Source organism: Lolium perenne, chromosome 4 (genome assembly GCF_019359855.2).
Source record: "Lolium perenne isolate Kyuss_39 chromosome 4, Kyuss_2.0, whole genome shotgun sequence".
Classification (NCBI taxonomy): Eukaryota; Viridiplantae; Streptophyta; class Magnoliopsida; order Poales; family Poaceae; genus Lolium; species Lolium perenne.
The window spans coordinates 158,961,206-158,976,103 of NC_067247.2; the positions used below are offsets into that span (position 1 = coordinate 158,961,206).

The 14,898-nt window shown below is 46.0% G+C and overlaps 2 long non-coding RNA genes across 2 annotated transcripts; one reads left to right on the plus strand and one right to left on the minus strand.

The window, feature by feature from the left end:
- Positions 1-1,450: 1,450 nt before the first annotated feature.
- Positions 1,451-6,260, plus strand: LOC127294293 (uncharacterized). Its single transcript, XR_011744475.1, has 3 exons — positions 1,451-2,095; positions 5,731-5,810; positions 5,885-6,260. It is a non-coding gene; the product is annotated as an uncharacterized lncRNA (long non-coding RNA).
- Positions 2,968-5,294, minus strand: LOC127294294 (uncharacterized). The gene is made up of 3 exons (XR_007846518.2): positions 4,796-5,294; positions 3,907-4,198; positions 2,968-3,465 (listed from the first exon to the last, which is right to left on the minus strand). It is a non-coding gene; the product is annotated as an uncharacterized lncRNA (long non-coding RNA).
- Positions 6,261-14,898: the final 8,638 nt, after the last annotated feature.

The following is a 14,898-nucleotide window of genomic DNA, read 5'->3' on the forward strand; positions in this document are numbered from 1 at the left end:
ATTGGAATGGGTGTACAAAATGTGTTTTCTGTGGGGAACAGGAGACTATCCAACACCTTTTTATTGAATGTCCTTTAGCTAAACTCTTATGGCGTGCAGTTAATTTTACCTATGATCTTCCACCTCCCACCAATATTACTAATATGTTTGGTAATTGGTTAAATGGAGTAGATAGACAATCCAAAGCGTATATCCGTATTGGGGTTTCTGCTTTATGTTGGTCTATCTGGAGGACCAGAAACGATATAATTTTTAATAAAAAAACCTCTTTTCATTTTTTGCAGGTTATCCATATGGTTTCCCATTGGGTTCAGCTTTGGGCTCTGCTTTCGCCGGAAGGACAGCGGGATGCTATGGTTACTGGATGCACACGTCTCCTGATGGTCGCTCAGGATATCTTGTGCCAGGCTGGTTGGCGACATGCTAGAAGGATATGTTGAATGTCATCTTAGTATGTTATTTTTTCGAAGGATGATTTTTGTATCAATCCTCCATGCTGCGTGAGTTGTAAGACTTGATTACTTGATTTTTAATAAATGGCCGTGTGCATCATCACGATGCAGAAGCCGGGATATATTCCCATTTCGAAAAAAAAATGTCCTTCAGCCAGGCATCAAGTGGCATCAGGTAAAAAGTGGGTTAATTCTTCTTTTTTGAAGATAAAAAGTGGGTTCATTGGTAACACTGTTAGGTAAATTTATCTATTTTAAAGGCGTCGAGGTGCTCTCTTTTGGTGCAAAGGCGTTCATGTATATCACTCTGATACATGTGCCGAGCTTTAAACCAGGTTTGAAAACTCACGTATTTAAATGTTTAATCTAAAAAATGAACATTATATGAATGCCTAGGAAACTAAGCCATGCATGCACGTGAATATAGCTCGTCTAACACGATAAACCTTATCGTCACTACACAAGGGTGGACAATGCGCTATGGTTTTTAAAATCTTGTGCGATGGGGCAAACATTCACAACGATCCTTTTTCCATAATCGTCGGTGATATGAAGGGCCATCACAAACAAATTTTGTATAGCGAGCGTCTGCATGCTATTGTTTTGTCGTATGTGTCCAGCCCATTTCGCATAGGACCTTTGTTGTTCCCTCGTATGCTGATTGCTCATATTGCAAAAGTTTTTATTCTGCACCGATTAATTGTACCTGCAGATCCATGATAATGGCAGATGTATGCCAACTGAACACTCATGCAAATGTAGTAGAAAATCTTAATTATATTTGATTTCATATCTGATACATTATATGTATTTATATATTTGCGGAGCTCTTTTACGGTGATTGGCACGGAACTTTGGTTCCGTTCGAGTTCCGTCTAATCCGATTTTTCGTGACCGTTGATTAAAACAATCATAACTTTTATCAAATTGGTATAATGATTCACAATCAAAAAACGTACATCCAGCAGTCGACCTAACCTGGCCATAGCAATCAAGATCGAGAACCTACGCCAATAAAAAAACGGCCAAGATCTTCGTCTCAAAAGATCGCCGTTCTAAGCGAACGCCGCCGCGGCCAAGATCTTCGTCTCCCCTACCGACCATGCCGTCCGTGATCGGAAACGGGATCGCGCGGGCTGAGCTTGAGAGTGGAAGTCGGCCGCCTTGGCCTGCTGGCCGAAGTAGTCATCCGCCGTCACGTTCGCCTCGTCTTGCACGGGGTACCCGTCTGTTCTTCGGCAGTCGGAGCTGTCGTCCTCATGTACAGGATCGGGACCGAGCAGTCAAGCCAGAGCCGGCCCGAGGGATCGCTCGCCGCCACCTCCTCATCTACGGGATCACGGCCGCCGCCCCGTCGACATCTGCGGGAACCCTAAGACGTTCTACTCCGCGGCCTAGTCCGCTGCGACGCCGCCGCTCTCCTCGTAGGCGGGATCGGAGTAGGCGGCCACCGCTGCAATTCATGGTAAAGATGCACAATATAGGTCAGAACCTCCAAACACGCCTCAGCTGCAGCCACCAGCACACACGCTTCCTCGTCAACAAGGACATCCCCATCACTTTCTCAGCTTACATCGATGCCAGGTTCTATGCCAGGGCCATCGCCAGTGAACCCAGCACTACCGTCCATGGCACACCCGATGGTACTATTCACCGATGCCTTATCTGTATTTCGTTCTGATAGCTTAATATTAGATTTTAGTTAGGTCTTATGTCTGTTTTGCTCTTCAACATTTCGTTATAATAGCTTACTCGATCTAGTAGGACTCTGGATACGTTTTTCTTGCTACAAGTTTTATAGTGGTTGGCATTTTTAATAACCCTCCATACATCCTGATCTGACGGTGCTAAATAGACGGAACCAAACTGACGGAACCAAAAGTATGGGACCGGAACCAAATTATGTGGGACCGGAACCTCTACTAGATTTTACGAAAAATGTAAAAGACGAACGACCTTTTGATCGGCTGAACCATCAGATTAGCTTGCACGCATCTTAAATACACCCAAATCTATCTTTCACACCGTTGCTAACCTGGTGGCATCTGATGATGCGGATCAGTAATAAAATCGTAGGAGTTGAACTAAAAAAAAGGATTGAACCTTTTAGCATCTGATGATTGAACGATGTAAGCCTTTTTTTTAATCTATCGTTGACGTTTGGCGGTATCTCATGATGCGGATATGAAATAAAATCATAGAAGTTTCTAAAAAAGTGAAACAACAAGATTTTGATTCATAGCTTGTTTTGCCCCAGAAAAGGGCAAGTCCAAATTCAATCTTCAAATAGAGACGCAAAAAGTTCAATCTATCTATGAGCAATGTCAAACTAAATACAAAATTTTGATTCATAGCTAGATTTGTCCTTTTAGTTTCTCTATCAAATTTGGATCTGAAATTTTAAGGATAGTGACACAAATCTAGTCAACTCAACAGTTTTTTTCACAATTTTTAGGGATGCTACCAACCAAAGTGTATGTTGTAGCAGAGAAACTTTCTCGGAACGCCCTTCAAGTTACAAAATACAAATAACCAATGGGATTCAACTTCATACAGTCTGGCAGTCTGATACAACCAAAGTTATAGATAACCAAACTTTACAGATGACAAAAGAGTCGCAGAGGTTGATTGCTAGACAAACTAGCAGAGCATATGCTCAGCACGAGGAAGCGAAAAGAAACACCACCTCCTAACTTCACATGAGCTACCCGCCACTCGCAGGCAACTCGACCGCCATGAGCTTTTGTGGCGACTGAGAACAGGAGCTCATATACTCTAGTCCACAGACTCTCTTTCCTGTGTACATGGCCACAGGTGATATGAACAGCCAGAACGTTTTCATGGCCGCAGGGAGACGACAACCGACCTGGCAAAAGCTTCACAATCCTAAGCATGGCAATTGTCACCACAGAAATCATGGTCTCGCGTTACTAGACGGAATTACAAGACCATGTACCACAGAATGAATAGCTTCTTACACACCGGGACAAGAAGGTTCCGAGAGTTGGATAACCTGTAAAAGATGTTAGCAGCCCAAATCAGAATAATTTCTCGCTAAAGTAAGATGGCCTCAGATATCACAGAAAATAGTTTATCTTGCAACGAGCAGACATTCTCGACAAAAAAGGTAATTTTAAAAAAAGGACCCATGGTTCTGAACATAGTATGTCCGTGAACTTTGATAACATAATATAACGATTTAAGCCATATGCACAAACCAAGAACTAATGCTGAGAAAAGTGTTTCTATTAATTAGCATAGTATAACCATTTAAGCCATTCCAACGCTAGTTAATAGGGGTAGAGAGTGAAATCAACACAATAACTACACTCTTTAGTTCCCTAAAGGACATACATTTTGAAACAGAGTATCCAAATGCTGAGGACAGATATAGTGAAGAGGATGGAGTAACAACCATCTGGGTTTGCAAAGTCAGGTATGAGATAGATGTTACCTTTTCCATGGAATCTAAGTGGGACTGCCATTGGGAAATATATTGTTTTGCTTGAGCGTCTAAATTCTCTACTCCACCCATATTTTTCAGCAATATTTTATCATTCCTATTTTCCGATTCATTTGTCAATTCACCATCTTCTGACAATCTCAAAACATCCATAGGTTCTCCCAGATCAAGGTCACTGTGACTTTGTTCAGTGCTGTATCTTTCCTTGTGTTCGATTTCATCATCAGACAACTCTAGTGTTCTTTCAAGAAAGAGCTCGTATTCAGCATTACACAAAGTGTTCCTGAAACAGGAACATAGTAACATTAAGTAAAATCATCCCCAGTACACTTAAGCATGGTTATCATGTTTGTGAGTAGGCCTACAGAGAAGATAGTAAATGTTGTGATGAGCTAATGGGCACAGTTCAGCTGCAAAAACAAGATCTTGTTGTCTAGCTGAGATTAGCACTCCAGTGTTACTGATATACACCATACTGACAGTACCAAACCAAACAGAACACAGAGTTTAAACAGTGTAGTTCTTCAAAGAGAAGTAAAGGGAATATGTCATAAAGGGGGAAAAATCAGAAACCAAAGGGGCTAAACACACACACACACATACAGCAAATGTGTACATACACATGCTTGATACCTCTCTCTCTCTCTCTCTCTCTCTCTCTCTCTCTCTCTCTCTCTCTCTCTCTATTCTCGTTTGGGTTCTGAAAGAACAAATATCATCCACGTACATGATAAAATTGATGCTTCAGTAACTATTGATTGACAGTGATTTTTACATGACAAACTCCATATTGAAATTCTTCCCAATCAATTATAATCCATTAGGACATGTCAAGAAAAAAACTTGCAAACGAAGAGCATCAGGGGAGGATTTGTTAGACCTGCAACTTTCAGGCCAGATCCGCTGGCGGCGGCAGTAGCATAGCCCACAATCTCTTAGTGTGGCGATGGAAGAGGCGGGCTAGCGCCGGGGCGTTGGGAGGACGGGGAGGCGACGGGGTGTGCGCTAGCGCAAGAAGGCCAGGCGGCCCCGTGATCGAGATGTAGTACCAGGGAGCACGAATTGGAGCCTTCTGCAGCTAGGGTTAGTTGAGGCCACAGTTGAGGATGTAGAAGGAAGAAACGGTGGAATTGGTAGAGGATAGGTTAGCTGAGCTCGCACGGTGAAGGGCGGCGTTGGAAGCAGCCGACGTCGGCCAAAATCGGAGGAGGCAGCGCCTGCCGGCTGCGATGGAGGAGAGGGGGCGGCCGCGGAGGCTGGCGGCTGCGACGGAGGAGCGGGAGCAGCCGCGGCAGCTGGCGGCGCAATTGAGGAGAGGGCGGCGGCGTGTTTGAGGAGAAAGGAGGAGTTCATGAAGAATTTTTCTGATTACTATTTGATGAATTGATGAGTTGACCTTTAAAACGTGTAGTTTAGAATTGTTGAAGTATTATAGAAGTTACACACCGATTTAATCAACGGCTACGAAAAAATATATTAGACGGAACCTAGATTAGATTAGACGGAACCAAAGTTCCGTGCCAATCACCGTAAAAGAGCTCTTTTCTTGCACTGAAACTGGAGTAGCAATTTCTGCACATTTTTCGATTCATATGAGGAAAAACTCCTGCGATGAACATGATTCTAAGATTGGATGTGAGTAGCAAACAAATCTTGATCTTTATTTGGTTTTATGCTCTTTTCATTTAAACAAGAACTTGATGTGAACGAGGAGATGCCTTGAAAGCTGAAACGCATGTAACCAAGTCGTACATTAATTAATTTGAGGCGCTAGGATATCTCCTTCTGAAACTTTCCCATCTCATCTCTCTGCAGAAGCTTATGACCCTCTTGATCCAAATGGGAACATCACTATCAAATGGGATATCATGGAGTGGACCTCAGATGGCTATACTGTAAGTACACCATAACTATATTCTGTCCCAATCTGCCTTGTATCATTAACACATACTACCTATATAATATGCAGCTGCTATACTGAAACTTTGTCATCACTTAAGATCACAATCCACGAGTGCTGCGAGCGATGCTGATTGAGTCCCTGATGGATGAGTTCCACGAGAACCACCCTTACGAATCAAACAAGGAGCTTTTCTCCATATTCATTCTATGTTTTTGTCCTGTGTGTGTAAGATCATTGCCGAGTGGGATCGCAGCAGTGATCTCCTTTGTATGTTTTATCTTATCTTCTGTTTGTTTGTATAAACTTCTACTACTCGTTTGTGACAGTGCAAACTGGAGGCCTCTTTCTGTATTACCAGGCAAGCTGTAATCTCCTGTCAACTGATATTTTACCATTGTAATTATGTTTGTTTGCTTTAGAATACATGCCAGGAGGTAATCTATATGACGTTCTCCGCGGGAGATTACGTCCACGGCTCCGACGAGGAGGACGCCGTCATCGCGCAGGTGGCGGCGATCACGGAGGCGGAGGAACGCGCTCGCTTCCGGCGGGAGGAGGCCGACCCCATCCCCCAAGTCAGGGAGTATGAGGCGGCGCGCCGGGAGGAGCGCGTCAGTAGGAGCTCCTCTCCTTCCTCCGCATCGACGCCGTCCTCCGCCTCCACGCATTCCTCCGCCACCACCGACACCGCCACGCGCAGAGGCCATCGGGGCCTCATTTTGGTCGGAATTAGCTCGCGCGGTTAGGGCTAGTAGTTAATTTAGGTTTTTAGTATATATTATGTAAATTTTGATGCTCAATAGGAGCATCAAAGTATCATGTATATGTGTTCATCAATGAATTCTCCTGCGATAATTTTAATTTTTTTTTAGTTCGTGTTTTACGGTTTCTGTTTTGCGCACTAGTGCCAAAATCATCCTAAGCGATGTTTTCGGGAGAGTGAATAGAGCTTTTTCGGTAACTGTTAGAGATGCTCTAAGACCCTCAGGCTAATGTAAAAATTTATCACATCTGGACGCCCCTGCCGCTCCTCCTATCGCCAGCCATGTCTGAACACCGCCTTCTCTTCTCCCCTCGCCGGCCACGTCAGAACGCCGCCACCACTCCTTCCCTCCCTGGCCACGTCCCCTCCATCGCTGCCCAGACCTTGTCGAAGTGCACAAAGGCGTCGTTATAGTCCTGCCGTGGAGGTGCTCTGATTCTAGTAAGACATCGTCGCAGTCGTAGGTCATGGCGTCCAGCGACGGCGGCAGGAAAGCTGAGGTGGAGACAACGAGCAAGGACGACGCAGGGCGGAGGCGGACCGAGGGGACGGTTGAGAGAGTTGTGGCTGGAGAAGCTGCAGCCAGCTGGGGCTCCGTCGCGGGGATCGCCGAGAAAGAAATGGGCATGGTTGAGAGGGTGAGAGAGGATAAGAGGCTGGCAAACGATTGAGAGAGACATGATAATGGGATTGATGTGCATACGATCATTACTGTCCGATGTGCGTACGAAAGTGCATCCCCACCATGAGATGGTTAGGCAATTGATGTGCGTGCGGCTTTGATTTTGTTGTCGTATAAGGATCGGATGCAAAACATTCTATGTGTTGATTTAAGATTCGTGCAGTTTATCAGATGTTTTGGCCATTTAAAAGGACGCTCGTTTTTTATAATTTTCGTAAAAAATATTAGTGGTTCCGGTCCCACATATTTTGGTTCCGGTCCCATATTCTTGGTTCCGTCAGTTTGGTTCCGTCTATTTATAACCGTTAGATCGGGTTCGATGAACGGTTATTAAAAATGCCAACCACTTTAAAACTTGTAATATTTGCGACATAGCTTTATCAGGTAGCTCCACAAACGAGAGAAAGATACACAAAACAAGAGAGTTTGTAGTTTTTCTTGGCCAAGTAGCTCTTCAAAGGAGAAAGATACACAAAACAAGAGAATTTGTAGTTTTTCTTGGTCATGTCTTTGTCTCCATGATGGTGATGTACCTTGTAAGGGTAAAATGAAGATATTTCTCCATTTATCCTTGGGTCACCATCGTTGTAGGGTAGATGCCCGTCGTTGTAGGCAGTGCACTTCCTGTTTTGCAAATATTGCTAAAGGATCTGAAAAATAGTACAAGATGGTGTTCATTGTGATAGTCGTAAACATGAATCGAAAAGATTATTAGATGTGCAAACTAAATTAATTAGTCACTTACGTGCAACTGCGGATGTTGTGGGAGAAGGGTGAGGTTGAATACAACAAGAGAAAGGCATAGTGACACGTAGCGACAAAATGGACGCCACACACCTTCCATTGCCTTCTTCTTAGGCAGTGTTCTCAAAATAAGATCCCTATTATACAAGCATATAGTGAAATAATATTAATAGAGTCGGAATAACATGTAGATGATGCTTAAGCTAACACAACCGATATTGCCACGCACAATATTCTAAGCGATCCGACGAAGTGCATATGTAGATCTAACCCAACTATACTAAGCATCAAGCTAATTAAGAAATCCACCATAGATGTGAAGGAATTAAGAAAGAACACATTCATGTTAGTAGATATAGGTAGATCTTAAGCACGCAACCACCCTAATAGCAAACTAATTAACAATCAACCTCACATTTGAAGGAATTAAAAAAAAACATATTCCGATTAGTGCACATAGGTTGATCTAAATTGCACAACCACAATAATAGAAAACTAAGTAACATATCGGTTGTGCATTTGAATGAATTAAAAAATACGAAGGATTTAACAACATTTGGGAGGGAGCAGATGTGGCGCCAGTGCACCTCACACCTTCCACCATGCACACTAGGTCGGGAGGCCAGCTATCTACACCTGCGTCAACGAAGAGGATGTGCCGATGCAGATGCAGCACGTCGCCGACTTGTGGATGAACATCACACCGGAAATGCAACACCTCGCCGACGTTTGCTCTGACCATGTGTGCTTTTTGGTATTGCTCATAAGCATATAAGAGCGGGTGGCAGTTAATGTGGTGAGTGCCGTCTTCTGGAGATATTGTTATTCCCCTTTTATAAGGTAGGATTCAACCAAATGGGCCTTGTCGGGCCACTGAACAAAATACACAACACATCCTTGAGGTCGCACACGGGTATGTTTGCATGAATAAATACAGGTAATTCGCATATGGGTATGTTTGCATGAACAAAGAACACAACAAAGCACAAAACACAGCCTTGAGGTCACACACTGGTAGGTTGCACACGGGTATTGTCGAGATCATACACAGATATTCTTGAATAAAACGTTTTTATAGGTGATGTAATAAACAATCGATTATCCCTCTATATTCCCAAGATATATATGACACCTAATTAATTGTAGGGCGAGATATATATAATAAAACGTAGTTCATAATATTTAGTTATAGGCCGGAAGGACTCCAATCAAACATGGTTGCCCTAGCTACATGTTATAAAAGACAACTAATTTAACACATTACATAGTTAATAATAACTACTCAGCACTAATTAACGGGTTGTTTACTGTCAAGTCCTTGTATGAAAATCTTATGTGTGACCGTACTTTTTTTGCGAAAGTATCTCTGGAAGGTTAAAATTCTGCTTAAGATTAAGATCTTCATGTGGTTCATGAGTAATAAAGTACTGTTAACTAAGGATAATCTAGCTAAACATCATTGGAATGGGTGTACAAAATGTATTTTCTGTGGGGAACAGGAGATCATTCAACATCTTTTTATTGAATGTCCTTTAGCTGAGTTTTTATGGCGCACGGTTAATTTCACTTATGATCTTCCACCTCCCACCAATATTACTAATATGTTTGGTAATTGGTTAAATGGAGTAGATAGACAATCTAAGGCTTAGATCCGGATTGGGGTTTTTGCTTTATGTTGGTCTATTTGGAGGGTCAGAAATGATATAATTTTTAATAAAAAAAAATCTCTTTTCACTTCTTGCAGGTTATTCACATGGTTTCCCATTGGGTCCAGCTTTGGGCTCTACTTTCCCCGGAGGGACAACGAGATGCCATGGCTTCTGGATGCACACGGCTCCTGATGGTCGCTCAAGATATCTTGTGCCAGGCTGGTTGGCGACATACTAGAAGACTATGTTGAGTTGTAGTCGTAGTATGGTTTGTTTTCGATGGTTGATTCTTGTATCAATCCTCGGTGATGCGTGAGTTGTAAACAATGCTTTTTTGGAACCTCTTTCTAATAAATGGTCGTGTGCATCGTCATGATGCAGAAGCCGGGGTGTACCCCCATTTCGAAAAAAGCACTAATTAATAACTTCTCACTACTCACTACACACTAGACGTTCTCCTCGTCACCACACATGTTTGCGACGTTGTTGGAGGCGGCTCCGCCGTTCCTGGGACCTGATGCTCTGTCCCATAAGGCCTTGAACCCTGCCGCGAGGCTTCCAAATGCTCACAATCTTGTCGAGCCTTCCAACGGGAAACTTTAGACAACGTAATGTGCGAACAGGTTCGCGCCGAGAGGCCTCGTGCTTCTTCTTGGCACGCTGCTATTCCTTGAGGAGAGACTCTAGTGACTGCTCCAGCATCATATGCTCCTAGATTTGCTCCTCTATCAACTATAGGTCATGCGGGATTGCCACATACAAGAGAGACGATCAGTCTTCTTATTGCGAGGTTTATTGAAACTAGTGTGTTTGCTGGAGTGTTGCTGGGTGCCAATAGGGCATGCGGCGGCTTGGAGCTTTATTTAGAGGTAGGAGGGGCTGCCAATGAAGTTGGCTCGTCGCCAACATGTGGCATTAAGGAGGCGAAGATGCTACATGCGTTGAAAGAGAGCCCAAAAGACAAACGATTTTAATTTATTGCTGTTTAGGATGGCGAGAGGAAAAGAAACAGTGCAAAATAAAGGGAGCGTAGCAAACAATTTACACACGATTTCTATACACGGAAACCTCATGTGTGATGCTGCGTGTGGGACTAATCACAATGGGAAGTATCATACACTAGTATCATGTACATGGTACTAGTTTGTGATACCACCTCCACAATGCATAGTATCATAACATGGTATCATACTTATATCATATTTAATGTTTTGTAGAATCTCAATGCAAATGTGTGTACACGATGTATTTGTCATGAAGTTTTCTAGGTTTATGTGTCATGATACTGTATCATATTATGATACTACTCTCATCTCTCACCTCATTAATTAATGTGACACATCAGATTTTTACCAACAAATAATAATACTACTTATGATACTTCCATTGGGGCTAGTCTGAGCGACGATGGTTACGTTGGATGGGTGCGTATGCGGATTTTCTGTTACGGGTAAATGCATTTCCGTATGCGTTGTACCCTTTCTGGGGATTATCTAGACCGTGTGCACACTGTCGAAATTATTAGGCGTCACCGTTGTTTCTCACCACACACGTATAACACCTTCTGTGTATCATAAGAGGCTTTAAAAGACTGGATTGCCATGGTGTAATGTATCCGAAAGCCTTTGACCAAGTCATGTTATATGCAACATTTGTAATAGCACAAAATTGGTGTAATATATATTCCAACACTATTGTCTAGGTTTTACTTTTTCCTACAAATCGTAGCATTTTAAATTAATTAAGACGGGGGTGTGCTTTATTTGTGACATGTGTGTGACGTACCTTTTTACCGTCGGATTGGACAAAGCTGGAAGCAAAGAGCATCTCTAGCCGCGTCCTCCAAAATGATCCCAAACAGCGCTAGATTAAGCGTTTATGGGACGCGTTTTCTTTGTGCCGCGTTAAGAGGACGTCGCTACTCAGCCGCGTCCCTAAACAGAATTTGACATTTTTAAAATTTAATCGAAAACAGTTGAATTCATTCAAACTTACTATATATTACATAGATTTGAACGAAATTCGATGAAATTTGAACATACACCCTAATCTAGCAGTACTTGCGGCGGCCAGAGGGATTGTAGTATTGGTGAAATTTGTACATGTCGTCGAGGAACACGTCCTTCTTCCCGTGCTCGTCGGGCTCGTCGACGGGCTTGTCCTTCACTACGCCGCTTGGCCCAGCTTCGCTGTTGTTGGTGAGGTCGACGAGCGGCATCCCAATGTCGCGGATGGACATGGCGATCGCCGCGTTGAGGTTCCCCTACAGGCGTCCTTGTCGTACAACGACGCCATGTACGCCGCGTGCAACCCTGGGAAGTCCTCGGGGTTGTCGCTGTTGGCGATAAATCGCTGCCGCCGCTCGTACTCCGCCATCTGCGCGGCCTTCACGGATTCCTCGTCGTCCTGCTCCTCCTTCACCTCCGGCTTCAGAACGAGGCGGGCGCCTCCGGCGCGCCTCTGCTGCGGCCGCGCTGGTTCACGGATGTTGATGCTGCTGCCGCGCCTCCGAATCGCAGGCGGCGTCGCGTAGTCAGGTCTTCCTTCACCTCGCGCTTTGGCACACTGTACGGCGTGGCGTGGTGCGACGAAGCCATCGATCGCGCCGGCCCCAAAGAAGAAGAGTTCGAGGAGGACGAGTACATCCTCCTCGGTTGCCAGCGTGCTACGGCCGAAGGAGATGGCGGCAGAGAAGTTAGCATCTCCAACCTTGCGGCGCCCCTGTGGATGCCGTCGATGACGCCGAGAGGGTGCGCCCCGGAACGCCCCAAAAAAGGACGCGCCACTCCTTGTTCCCCGTGTTCCTCCGGCCGACGAGGCCATCAGTGCTGTTCATGTCGGCATCGTACTGCGCCTGGAAGAAGTCCGCCCACCAGTCGTCGTTACCGGTGGGGGCCTAGGTGGGATCGGATTGCTCCTTGGCGCTAGGGCGAGCACGCTGGGTCCTGATCACATCCTTCCAGCGATCGGTTCCCGGCGGCGGCGGGACGACGATCCCGTTGACGACCATCCTCTAGTTGTCGCTGCTTGGCAGGCGCATGTCCGGCAGGACACGGTACCGCGTACGGTACATCGTCGACGTCTCCGCCACCATGAGGCTACCGCGCCCGAAGCCGTTCGCAACGAGGATGTTCTTGTGGGAGGACGACATCGGCGCTGAGGAGGCCAGAGGAAGGAGTTGCGGTGAGATTGAAAGCGGCGAGATTGGAATGGGGAACATGGCGAGAGGATGGAGGGGATGCTTTTTATTGTACAATGGTGGCAGCTGGGCATTGGCTGCAGTAAACGCCGGCGCGGATGGCCACGTGGCCATGCACGACGAGATGCTTCACTGCGTCGCCTGGGAAAGTTGGGCGCCATTAGCGTCGCTTGACCAGAGGTAGGCGATGGGGTTTAAACTTCCGTGTCACTGACGTGTCAGCCCGCTAGTCCCCGCCTCGCTTCTCGCTCTGTCCAACGTGCCCGGAGCATCTCCTGTGGACCAGGGACGGGCTCGGGGTGCCGGACACCGTATTGAACCGCACCGGACGGAAGGAGGCTTTGAAACGTGCGGCTAGGAACGAAAAAATATCCAGCGCGTCCCAAATATCTTTGGGAATCCTTTTGAAGGACGCGGTTGAAGATGCTCTAATATCTCCATCGTGGTAACACTTGAAAGCCCACAAGCTTGCTTGCTACCTAAAGGAAGATAGTGGATGTCGACACCTGTTTGATCGCTACACTATCGCCAAGTTAAGCACGGCATTTTAAAACCTAGCTGATGGATGGCAACTTATGGCGTGGGTGTGCCACCAAAAATCGGGCTTGAAGCTGCCTTACCAACGATCCGATTGCTGATGGCTGTTGGTCACAACTACTACACAAAAGTTTCTATGATAAAGGAAGTTTTAGTACTTCAATGCGTGTGTACCAATATGTGGATAAATTCAAAGTTCTCTAAGAAAATGTGCCTTGTGTGTTAACAGATTGTCCACTAGTAGAAATAACTTATAGACCTAAAAAATAGTAGCGGCACAGTATAGAAATGTCACGCCGCCGCTATTTGGCCATAAGACTGGCGACGTACCAAATTCTCGTATGCTGCTAGTCTTTACCTACTAATAAAGGGAGTAAGGTTTCTCCCCAAAATTTTCGTCCGTTTTTTATTTACCCTCAACTCTCGATCAAAATTACAAGGTTTTGCCACCGCTAAGTTACATACTCCCCCGATGACCCAGAAACGGAACCTAGGTTCCTTCTCTGTCGCACCGCTAAGTTACATCCTCGGTGGCGGCTCGATCGCACGTGGCGGCTGCTGCCTCCCTCCTCCGACGGGACGAACGGGACGCCTCGCCTCCTAAACCCTCGCCGCCGACCACGACGTCTCCGCTTGCCTGGTGCGGATTGTCGTGCCCTCTGCCCCAACCCACGCGCAGCAGCTCCGAGCCTGCAACTCCCCAAGTTCTCTTCTATTCTGCAACGACAGAGGCAAGCGATTCAACCCGATGGAGAGCCGAGGAAGCCGGGGGCAGCGCTGGTGGGGCGCCGCATGGATTCGCATGATGCAGGACAGTACGGGGCGCTGCCAGATCCACTGGATGTAGGAGAGGGCGTATTGCCGCCGGAATTCACGCGGTGCAGGATCTGGTGGCGCGCCATCAGTCGCCAGGATTGGCAGTGGGATGGCGGCAAGTCGAGGGGATGGAGGCGTGGGGTCGGGAGGGACTACTGGTGTTTGTCGCCATTGTCCAAGGCTATTGGTCTTGGTCGCCTTCGTCCGTGTAGAGAAGGGTTTTGGAGATTGCACAGCACCAATAGGGCCGGCTGCTCATATATATATAGGCGGACACATGTACAATTACAGGTACAACCCTGAGAAAACACGGGGACCTATATCTATACAATATGTTACTCAACACCCCCCCGCAGTCGAAGGGTCGGCACCGACACACAGACTGGAGCGAAACTCAGGAAAAGTCGTGGATGGCAATCCCTTCGTCATGATATCGGCAAATTGCTGAGACGTCGGTACGTGAAGAACTCGAACGCGACCGAGGGCAACTTGCTCACGAACAAAGTGGATATCCAACTCGATGTGCTTGGTGCGCCGATGATGAACGGGGTTGGCGGAGAGGTAGACAGCCGACACGTTGTCGCAGAAGACCACCGTAGCCTTGTCAACAGGACAAGATAGCTCGGACAGTGGCGACGGAGCCATGTGCACTCAGCCACAGCGTTGGCCACGGCGCGGTACTCGGCCTCA